At 36.1% G+C, this 11,806-nt stretch overlaps 1 protein-coding gene across 3 annotated transcripts in view; it reads left to right on the top strand.

Annotated features, from left to right (window-relative positions):
* Window positions 1-1,966: 1,966 nt before the first annotated feature.
* Window positions 1,967-11,806, top strand: part of PALLD (palladin, cytoskeletal associated protein) — a 408,233-nt gene continuing 398,393 nt past the window's right edge. For 2 of the 3 annotated variants that reach the window (XM_058720931.1, XM_058720930.1), the window contains exon 1: window positions 1,967-2,105. The gene's annotated coding sequence lies outside the window, so the exon portion shown is untranslated. The remainder of the gene's footprint in view (window positions 2,106-11,806) is intronic. The other variant, XM_058720932.1, reaches the window with a different exon arrangement.

The raw sequence follows: 11,806 nt of genomic DNA, 5'->3' as shown, positions 1-11,806 counted from the left end.
TTACATGTCATTTTTAAGAAGTTGCCTCGTTAATCTCAGCAATTCTGTCCACAATTAAGGTAATATCATGGAGAGGTTACAGCATTTTGATTCTTATAATCCCTTCCATATTCAGTTTACGTTAGGACACAATAGAGATTTTTGTTTAATTTTTCATTATGACATTTTTAAACACAAAGAGTACAGATATTAACGTAACTAACACCCACACAAAGATGTATCAAATCTTACCACTTTTTCATATTTTCCTATCATTGCTATCTTTTTAGAAATAATACCGCTTAATACAGTTGGAGCCTCTGTCCCTTCTCTAACCCAACCTCCCAGAAATTTCTGCCAGTGCCTCATCCTTTTCATCTGTGTTTTGTGTTCCTGAGGCTGGAGATTGTCTGTTTTAAATTTTCAGGGAATATACCTCACATCTTCTCCAGGTGTAGGAAAGGGTAGTCTCCTGGCTTCCTGAAGTGGATATGGGATAGTAGCGTCTAACTCTTCCTCAGGGATTCTTCAAACCAATACTTGTTGTCAGATCCTATCTCACTTCCAGAAATATCCAAAATTGCCAATGAAAATTATTTTCAAGGAGGGACCTAGTGCCCACAATTCCTGAGCCTTTCTGGGACTTTGTGGGGCTAATCACTGCTTCTCATAGGCATATCCTTCTGCAAACACTTAAGTTTTCCAATGTTATTAGACCACTCATTTTTATGTTAACCATTTTCCAACAATTTTGTCCATTTCTGGCATCTTCTACTGTCTTCTCTACCTGGAGAAGGTCCTTTTAGATTTTTACTACTATCTTACAGGGTTTTAGTAAAAAGACAAGTGCATGTATTTCGTCAGTCCGAGGGTCTTTCCCCATAAATATAAATTTTAAAAACACTTATTAACAAGTATAATGGCCGATACAGCCCACAAAAGTATCCAGTTTCAAGAACCATTTATAAAGGGGCAGTTTTGCCTGTGAAGAAAAAGCACAAGAGCAGAACTTCCTAAGTTTTCCACCATCAGAAAAAACTTTAGATAAGAAAGTGGACCGACTCTGATGGTCTTATTTAGACAAAGAAGACGCAGCGCTTCATTTCCAAATGAACTTAACTGGAAGGTTTTGTGATTACTTTCCCCTTAGATTCAGCTCTGCTACCTGACCTTGCCACATAAACACTTTCTGTTCTTGTTAGCTCTATTTGTTAGTTGGAAGTTCAAAATATTAGAATACGTTACGATGAGATGCTATCGAATAAGTAATAAAATGGCTGTGAAGCTTTTTTTTACAAGTATGAGAGGGCTCATGATTGTCCTGAAAAATATTCATTTAACTTTTATTTTTTCTTCAACAAATATTTATTGGATGCTCCTAATGTGTTAGGCATCGAGCTACGAACTCAGCGTAGCAGTGTTTATAAGATTCAGTCCCTGTATCTTTATGCCTACTTAATCCTACTATGGACTGTGCCTTTAATACACATGATAGTCCCATAATAACTTTTAATTAACAACTAGAAGTAAGAGAACAGTGGGACTCTCCACTCAATTTGACAGGTGGCTAATTTTTTAAATAGTTAATTTGATTTACTATTTCAAGACAATCTTCCAGATGACTAAACGTTGAATGCACAGAGCAGATGATTATAAGAAGAGCATTTCTTATGAGTATCACTTTTTCTACTTAGAATCACATACTGTACTTCTAATTGATTAAGAATATGTTAAAAGGGCAAGTGGTGATTTCCAGCCACAAGGTCAGGGTGTAGAGGGATATGTGTAAATCCTATGTTTATTAGATCTATAAATACAGTTCTCTCTACACTAAGTGCCTTTAATTTCTAAGAACCCAGCCCTCAGACCCAGGGTTGCTTCCCAGTCCGCGGCTGGAATTCCTGATCGTGGCAGTCTGCTGAAACATGAGTTCAGTTACCAAATATAGTTGAGTGGAGTAAGAGGACAGATGCAAGTCTGAGGCCACAGTTGCCTCGAAGTGACCAAGGACCAAGCAGTCTCTAATGAATAGGCAAGACCAACCTCTGCTCCCACAGAAAAGAAGAAATGCTCATCTGAAACCCATCACCTTTTCAGAGTCTTCAAAGTAACCAAAGCTTGAAAAGGTTTGTAAGATATTTCTTAATAAACTATTAGGGCAACATTTTTTACACTTTTTTTTAAAAAGCTAAAAATATAATAGTTTGCCTGAAATTATAGTAGTGTTTAGAAGATGCCTTGATTTTTCTTTTATTTGGAGAGAAAAGCTAATGGGAATTTGGTAGTCTTTCCAGAAACAGATAATACAGATTTACCTATAGGCTTTATTTCTACCTACATTGTCAAAGAACTGAATTTTCTCTTATAATCTTAAGCATGCTAAGTTTGTGCTATCAGTTCCAAAAGGATTAAATGTAATTATGGAAGCAACCTTTGTCAAGATTGTATATATGTTATATTTCACAGAAAATATGAATATAGTTAATTTAAAACCTCACCCATACTTAAGCTAAATACTGATGGCCTAAAATTATATTCTTTAGGTTTTAGTAACATTTTAAGCTGTTAACTCTACTTCCAAAGGATTTTTAAAATCAGTTTAGATAGTAATAGCAGACATTTTAAATTATACCTATGAATAAAATTTACATGTTTATTTATAAAAAAAGATAAAGCTTACTAAGGGAAACTACAGTCAAATTTAAACATCACGGTATGATTTTATATCATGTTGTTTGAAGTTACGTATGAAATTGTCTTGAATCCAATATATGAGGTTGATACAGAATGATTTGAGGCTCATATTACTTTTTTAACATTTGCTAAAAATACTAATTGCCTTCTAGTATGAATAATGTGACCACATAGAAAGCCCTGACAATGTAATACTACGCAAAATCTGTTCGATCATGTATGTACAGAAATTACATGATAATTGTCCTTTCCAGTATTTTTTCTCAACGAAGTTGAATGTTCACTTGGATTACTCAGATTTTAAAAATCAGAGTGTATTTGACAAACTACTGGTAACAATAGACAAGGTATAAGAGTTTTATCTTATTTCTCTTATACCAATAAATGTTTTTTTAAATATGTGATTGCACATTCCTAGAATACAAATTAGCCCTCACATTCCAGCATCTAATATGGATTAGGGTTCATATCTTAGGGACTCTTATGTCAGTTCGGTCTGAGCTTCTGTTTTATTGCTAAAACTGAAAATTGAAGGGTTCCTATAGCATACCTCACAATAGACTAAGTATCTAGTTTATACTGGACAATTACAACCGCCTTGATTTCTTCATTGAAAAAAAAAATGTAGAGGGGCAACACTGGTCAGGTTTCAAACACTATGATGCATTCTTAAAGATATACTAACTGAAATATGCAAGGACAAGACAAGAGACTCCACTTCATTATTAATAATATGTGTGAAGAATATCAAAGAGTATTGTGATAAGGGCATTCCAGTCAGGAATTTCAGTCATCTAGAGTTAGTTAATGGCTATGACCTGATTAAATTCTAGCAAAGAAAACAAATACTGAGTAAAGCAACTCTGACTGTAATTTGTAACTGTTAAATCATAGAGGATAGAGAAACAAATTTGGTAAATAATTTTTCACCTGCATACTTTTGATATTAAAACTTATTTTTTTAATTTAAATAAATCCATTCCAACCTAAGCCAGCTTGACTACACATAAAATTGCTTTCCCAAGATTCCTTTTCTACAGATCTCAACTTTTTATGTTCATTCATGTTTTGTCCCTTTTTTTTCTTTCTTTTTCTGAAACAATCAATTAGTAGTTATACTTTAGGACAAAAAAATTTTTTTCCCCCTTTACAAAACAACCTGCATACCTCACACCTTTGCTTAGCAAATACACATCCTACTTTCCTCGCATAGAGATGTTTCCCTTAATATTTCTAATGGTTTTAATGACATATTCTAATTAGAATTCTTAACACTTAAGATCCTTAATTCCTAATAAAAGGTAAGAAGTAATTGTGGACTAGCTATAACACTAGCATTCTATGGGTTGGCAAATTTATAAAGATACTTTATGATTTCTAGAAGTATATTCTTCATAGTAAATTTTTCAGAGTGGCACAAAAAATGTTTATTTACTAATAGGCCCAAGTCTTTTTAGTTCCTCTGTAAAAGAAGGCCAAAAGTGTATAAACCTATGTTCAGTAATTTAATGTTTCAGCATTTTATCTTATTTGGAATTGATCTAGATATTCAGTGCATATCATTGTTAACTTATCTCAGTGTAATTTTAAGGTTTTAAGTTACTAGAAAGATTTTGGAAATGATTTTTAAGTAGACATGCCATAAAACATAATTATTGTTTATAATTCATTTATAAACTTTTATCTTATGTATATTTAATTTACTTCTTAACAATTATGTTTAGATTATTTGTGAAAATTTCATGAGACATTAAATAGCTAACCATCACGTTATCTTTCTTGCTAACAGATTATTTGACTTTTTTGTAAATCAAGGTGAAATAAAAGTTGTGTGTCCCCTTATATTTAATGCTGATAACTCAAAAGACATTCCTATTATAATTAAACCAACAAACTTAAACTAGCAGGGTTGTTTTCCCCCCTGAAGATTATCCTCAATAATGTGAACTTAAAAAAATATTAAGGTTACTTTCTATATTTTCAAGAATATACTTGATTTATATAAACACTTAATTTTCTGTAAGCCGATTAAGTAGAGATCTTTACAAATTAATTTTGGCAATGCTATCAGGAGGTAAAAAAAAAATTGATTCATCTGCAACATAGGTACATAGACATACATAAACATATAAACATATGCAAACAGAAATCTTAATAGCTTTTTTTTTTAATTTTAGCCATGAGACAGGTATAATAATGCAAAACTCATGAGTTTATAAAAGAGCAATTAGGTCCAAATAGTGTTTCTAGAAGATGCAATAAGTTATCTGCTCAGATGGCTGAAACTTTTTACTGATATCTGTGGAGAAGACTTTTATGATTTTTCTATTTCCAAATAGACTTTCCTTTTTGTTTTTCTCTTCTGATAAGAATTATCTCTCTGAATTTTGCATTTCATTTTTTTTTAATTTTTTTTTAACGTTTATTTATTTTTGAGACAGAGAGAGACAGAGCATGAACGGGGGAGGGTCAGAGAGAGGGAGACACAGAATCTGAAACAGGCTCCAGGCTCTGAGTTGTCAGCACAGAGCCCGATGCGGGGCTCGAGCTCACTGACCGCGAGATCATGACCTGAGAGGAAGTCAGCAGCTTAACCGACTGAGCCACCCAGGCGCCCCTGAATTTTGCATTTCAAAGAGATGGCCCTGAGTTCCTAGAGATGACCAAGGCAGAACACTTACATCTCAAAGGCACAGAGAAAGAATGCAAGTTCCCCCAAGAAGAACTTTTGTTTCCTAAGGCTAGGATTTTTATAATAACTACAAGGCTTTTGAGATGAATAGGAGAGGTTTGAGGATTGGTAAAAAGGATAAGTGGACTCTTTCTGTTCTTGTAAAGATTCTAGTTGTGAGACCATTTGTACAAGTTGCCCTCAATTGATAGTACAGCTGTTTTTAATTCCTCAAAGGATTGGGTTGCAACTTGAATATGTCAAGGCACTGATCAACCCAGCCAATTACATTATGTTCAATTTGCTTCTTTATATCATAGAGATCTTTAAGATACAAACCAGAAGTTTCTTATGTCCTGGATTTAGAGCTGTTTGTCTTTGGAATGCCCCCCCCCAACATAGTTTTATTTAGCTTAGGAGAAAAGTCCTTTGAAGACATTCTTATCGGGATTTGAATATTAGCTCTCAATTGTCCAACTTCTGACCATAGACAGACTTAAAAAAAATCCTTTCAAATATCTTGTTGGGTTTCAGCTGGAAAAACAGTAAATATTCTTGGAAGTATTGAACAACTTCATGGACCCAAGAGGTACCCTCAAAGAGGATGCAAAAGATACTATGCAAGTTCCACAGCCACTCCTAAAGATAGCCCCCCCCAAAAGTAAGACTTAGATAACTGTTGAAAGCTGGCTACAATAAGTAAGACCCCTGTTGCAAACTGGAGTGCAACACACATTTCCGTCTGACCATATTTTGGAGGCCCACAAACTGATAGTTGCCAAGTCAAATTCTCAGATCACAAAGCAAGACAAACAAGAAGGCAATAGTTGTTCCTGGGAGAGAAAGTGATGAAGTTTTAGGGTGATGGTGAGGGGTGGTCCAGAGCCGATGGCCAAGAAAGAATTCTTGAAGACATCTTTGGTGCAAAAAGGTGATTTATTAAAGCACAGGGACAGGACCCATGGGCAGCAGAGCTGCACTGGGGTTGTGATGGGTAACTGATGTTACACCCTCAGGTTGGGAGGGGTTTAAGGATAGAGTAAGTCTCTAAAGAAGTTTGGAAGCAAGGTTTCCAGAACCTTGAGGAGCTAGCTGTTGCTAGGGAAACACCATTTATTACCATTTAGTAAAACCTCAGTCATGAAACCCTTTAGATGTATAGCAGGGGGCCATAAACTTGGAGCATGATTGTCAGCATATATCTCAGGTGAGTTGAGATAAAAGCAAGTTTCCAAGGAATTTTTACATGTTAAAGTAGACTTATAAGATCCTCAAGGTTGAGATAATGTCAAGCTAAGATTCCCTTTTACCCCTAGCAAAGTGTTATTATTGGGGCAGCTGAGCTCTTAAAGGGAGGTCACTCTGCTGGTTTTAAGGACGTGTCAATGAGCTGTAGGCAGTAAAGGAATTTAATTTTTCATTTGCCTTTATTTCCCACATTACCATGCCAAAAACTTAAAGCCCTTTCCTTTGTTCTTGGGTAGCCAAGAGTGTCCAAGGAGTATCACACATATCCCACCTTGAGCAGGAGGGGTTGTTAGCTTGTATTTTTAGCCTGTACTTGCCCTCAGCTTGCCTCATGCTTCCTCATCAAAAGGATCAATAACCAATGGGTCTGGATTTGGAAAGGAAGAAACTGTGTGAAATTTACCTTCCTCTCTGACTGGCACTATAGAGTTCCAAGGAAGCTGATTCTGCTAATAATTCTCACCCTTCACCAACTTCTTCCAGTTTCCCCAGAATTCTTTCTGTGAGCTCCTGAGTGAGTAAGTTTAACATGGAAAGTGTAGCCTGATGAGGTTTTGGGGTAATGGTAAGGTTTGGAGCTGACAGCCAAGAAAGAATTCTTGAAGATGTCTTTGGTGCAAAAAGGTGATTTTATTAAAGCACAGGGACAGGACCCGTGGGCAGAAAGAACTGCTTTGGGGTTGTGAAGAGTGACTGGTTACATACTATGGAGTTGGGGGAGGTAGGGTCAAGAGGAAGTTTCTTAAATGGATTTCCATATGCTAAAGAAGACTCAGATTACTGGAGGCTTAGCTATTGTGAAGCTAAGGTTGTTTTTCCCTATAGCAAAGCATTAACATTAAGACAGTAGGAAGTTCCTGAACTTTAGGCTATTGATAAGATTGCCCCTTTTTTTGTAATTGTACTAAGATATTTGTAAACTGATGGAGATTCTTATCAGTTTAACCATTTGTTTTCTGTCCTTTCCTTTGTTCTAGGGGAGCCAGAAGTGCCTAAGGAATATCATACATATCCCACTTGGTGGGGGGTTTGGTGGAGGGTGGGAATTGTGCTAGCTTGTGCTTGGTCCTCAGCTTACCTTATGGTCCCTCATCATAGCCCATTAATTTTCATTTTAGTTTCCCCTTGGTTGTTTAAGGGATAAGTAACAGCAGTTGACTAGAGAATCTCTCAAGAGTCCCTCAATCCTGGGAGGGGCCCATATGGAGGCCCTCTTTTGAGGGTAAATATGGGGGTATTTGAGTTGGTGTCAAGGATTCGACAAACATTTGTTGCAGGATTTTTTATCTCAATACCTGATCCGTTGTCTTGCTGCTTTGAAGAATGAAGAGGTGGACACAAAATGAGCAGCAGGCAAAAGTTTATTAGAGTATAAGATCAGAAAGGAATAGTAGAAAAGCTGTCTTTATAGAGAGGGGATGTTCGAAAGTGAATGTCCACTGGACAATAGGCAAAGGTCCTTGTTTTATAAGGTTCTGGTTGCCCATGCCTTCCCTTCCCCTTTGTTCCTTCTCAGGTCCTACCCTCATTGGCTGGATAACTCTAGGTGCTGAGTAGTCCATTCCTGATTGGCTTGTTTCCATTGTATGAGAGGTGGCCTAAGGCCATATTTAGGTCTTTTGTCAAATTCTTGAGGGAAATCTGAGTGGAAGTAGATGGAGTCTGTTACATCCTTAAGAGGAACCTTATGTCTGGGGAGGTTTGCTGTGGTGAATCACTTCCAGCATTGTTCCAAAATCTATGTTTTTTCCCACCCAGGTAGCTCAGGTCCTAATCTTTCCCTTTCTGCCTACTGAATCCTATCTTTTCCTATCATACCTTCAAGAACATTCATTTTTTCAGTGTTCCAGTTGATTGCAAATGAGACACCATTTTCTAGGCCAGAGATTTGATTATGGCCCCCCAAAGGAGAATGCAACAGGAAAAGCCCAGTTGTTTTAGGTTTCTAGCCTTAGGGCTATTGCACTCATAATGCTAATAGCTCAGACTTTTTACAGTTTTGTGGTCTCTTCAGAGACGGAGGATAAATTATCCTAGGTAAAGCGGGATAATTTTTCATTAGACTTTTGCAGTGAATATTTCAATGAAGCTGTTTGTAATCTTGAAACATTTTGGAGACTTCTGCATGCCAATTAAAATAGGTATCTTATTCTGTTTGTGGATTTGGAAACTCTTGCTTTCAATTACACTTCTTAAATGAATGATCTTGTCTAATTGGAATGTTCCCCATAATGGCCATTGTAATTCCAAGCTGTTTTAGTAAGATTTTGTCATATTTTTAGATATCTATACTTTCTAGGACCATAAATCTTAGACATTAAATATGTAGCTATGCCAAAATGTGGTGTGCTCAGTTCTTTGAATCTTGAGAATCTCATTTCTTTAGTTCAGCCTTGGTTCTCTCAGAGTCAAATTAAAACCTAAGAGTGATGGGCCACTGGATTGGGAGCTTTGCAGTGTTTTTAATATGCCTTATTTCACAAAAATTTTCTTGAGGTTGGTTGGTAAAATAGCATCAATCTAACAGTCCATGACCAACTTATCCTAGCCTGGGAGTCTTAGAATTAGGTGGTAAGTGCTGAAAACGGCACCCCTGCCCTCCAATTTTGTGGCTTTGGCTTCCAAGTTTCCCATTTGCAATAAATCTATTATTCTTTTTACAAGATATCTTTATAATGGCAGACACCATAATGGCTTTTACATGTGCCTACTTAGACTTTGGTTTTGATAGTCTAAACAGTCTTCATTTCTTATCTTAATTTATTTTCCCAAGAACCCCAGTAATTTATGCTGTGAACTCACCTCAAGCTTTGTGAGTCTCGTAATGACTGCCACCCAGTATAACTATCCCCAAACCTTTGCAGGACCCCCAGAACCCTTCTGGGATTTGCTTGCTTGCTTGCTTGTTTATATATACTGTGTGTGTGTGTGTGTGTGTGTGTGTGTGTACTTTTTTTTAATGTTTATTTATTTTGAGAGAGAGAGATAGAGAGTGAACAGGGAAGGGGCATAGAAAGAGAGAGAGAGAGGATCCACAGCTGTTAAAATATTTCTGTTAAATCTATCTGTTCTAGTGTGTCATTCAAAGCCACTGTTTCCTTACTGATTTTCTGTTTGGATGATCTATCCATCAGTGTAAGTGAGGGGCTAAAGTCCCCACGATAATTGTATTACTATTGATTAGTTCTTTATGTTTCCTGTTAATAGTTTTTATGTATTTGGGTGCTTTCATGTTGGGTGCATACATATTTACAATTGTTATATCTTCTTGTGGGACTGTCCTCTTTATTATTATGTTGTGTCCCTCTTTGCTCTTGTTACAGTCTTTTTTTAACATCTGTTTTGTCTGATATGAGTATTGCTACTCCAGCATTCTTCTGACACCATTTGCATGACAAATGTATCTCCATTTCCTCATTTTCAATCTGCTGGTGTCTTTAGGTTTGAAATGAAGTCTCTTGTAGGCAGCATATACATGGGTCTTGTTTCTTATCCACTCTATCATCCTATGTCTTTTGATTAGAGCTTTTAGTCCATTCACATGCAAAATAATATCAATAGATAAGTATCAATAAGTACTTATTGCCATTTTGTTACTTTTTTTTTGTGGTTGTTTTTGTAGTTTTTCCAAAAACCCAGACTCTTAACTATAGAGAACAAACTGATGGTTACCAGAGAGGAGGTGGGTGGGAGATGGGTGAAATAGGTGAAGGGGATCAAGCATTGTGATGCTTATGGTGATGAGCTCCGGGAAAGCATAGAATTGTTAAATCACTATATTGTATATCTACAACGAATATAACTCTGTATATTTCCAGTAATTATACTGGAAATTTAAAAAATAAATAAATGAAAAATATTAAAAGACAAACAATAAAAATGAAAGGAAGAAATTTAGTCTAAGAATTGCCTGTGATTTCAAAATAACAGCAACAAAAGTTTTAAGTCTTTTTCAACTTTTGTTTTCATGGTGTAGTTTTTATTTTGAAATATTTTAGCATTGGAATTTGCTACCAACAATTTTTTTTTACTTTTTTAGAAATTGTTTAAATAAACAATTAAAATAATTAAACAAATAACAAATTAAAATGCTTAATTTAAATTGTAAAATCACTCATAATTTAACTGTCTTTGTTTTTCAAAGAATGTGAAATAAACAACAAAAAATGTTCCTAAATGTCCCATGCCTGAACCGTATTTCTGCCCAAGCCCTGCCACAGAGATAATCAACATTAATTGTTGGTTCATGCTGTTCCAATCTTTTTCGTGTAATTATTCCTAACTAATATGCATTTTAAAATGCCTATCGAAATGTTACTACCCCATCTGTACTTTCCTAACATCAAATATTTTTTCTTTCAAAATTATAGTACCTTCTCAACGTCTCTACAAGGTATTGCATAAGCAGATTGCAAAATTTCTCTCCTTATCTAAATTCTTTTTTTTTATTATTTAAAAAAAAATTTTTTTTAATGTTTATTTATTTTTGAGAGAGAGAGACAGAGCCTGAGCAGGGGAGGGGCAGAGAGAGAGGGAGGCACAGAATCCGAAGCAGGCTCCCGGCTGGGAGCTGTCAGCACAGAGCCCAACTGTCAGCACAGAGCCCAACTGTCAGCACAGAGCCCAACTGTCAGCACAGAGCCCAATGCGGGGCTCGAACCCACAGACCGTGAGATCATGACCTGAGCCGAAGTCGGACGCTCAACCAACTGAGCCACCCAGGCGCCCCTCCCCTTATCTAAATTCTTAAAGTAAATACCCATACTATCTCCAACAGGAAAAGAAAACTGTGGTTAAATGCAGGTTTCAACCCTAAATCCACCTTTTCCTAACAGTTCAACTTTAGCCAAATAATTTAATGTTTTTATGCTGAAGTTTTGAGTACAGAAATAATAAAAAAGAAAAATAATGACTACCCCATCAATTATTCTGAGGATCAAATAGTTCACTACATGAAAGCAGGCAATAGGCCACACTCAGAAGCTGTCGTGTAGGAAGTTCTCAGGGAAGGCTAGCTTTTATTGTTTCTAATTGAATTCTTTCTACTAGACTCTGCTGTTTCTCATGCATATGCCTTGCCTTCCCGGTCCCAGTCCGGGAAATCTTTACATGTCAACAGCCTATAGTGCCTTGTCTCATGGAGATCGTGCACAGGGTGTTCCACAAATATTTTTAACCAACAAAATAGAGGATTATCTTGATTGTCATAGATCT

Source organism: Neofelis nebulosa, chromosome 3, assembly GCF_028018385.1.
Source record: "Neofelis nebulosa isolate mNeoNeb1 chromosome 3, mNeoNeb1.pri, whole genome shotgun sequence".
In the NCBI taxonomy this organism is placed as follows: domain Eukaryota; kingdom Metazoa; phylum Chordata; class Mammalia; order Carnivora; family Felidae; genus Neofelis; species Neofelis nebulosa.
The sequence above is the reverse complement of the archived record's forward strand: the minus strand, read 5'-3'. Positions and strand labels throughout refer to the sequence as shown.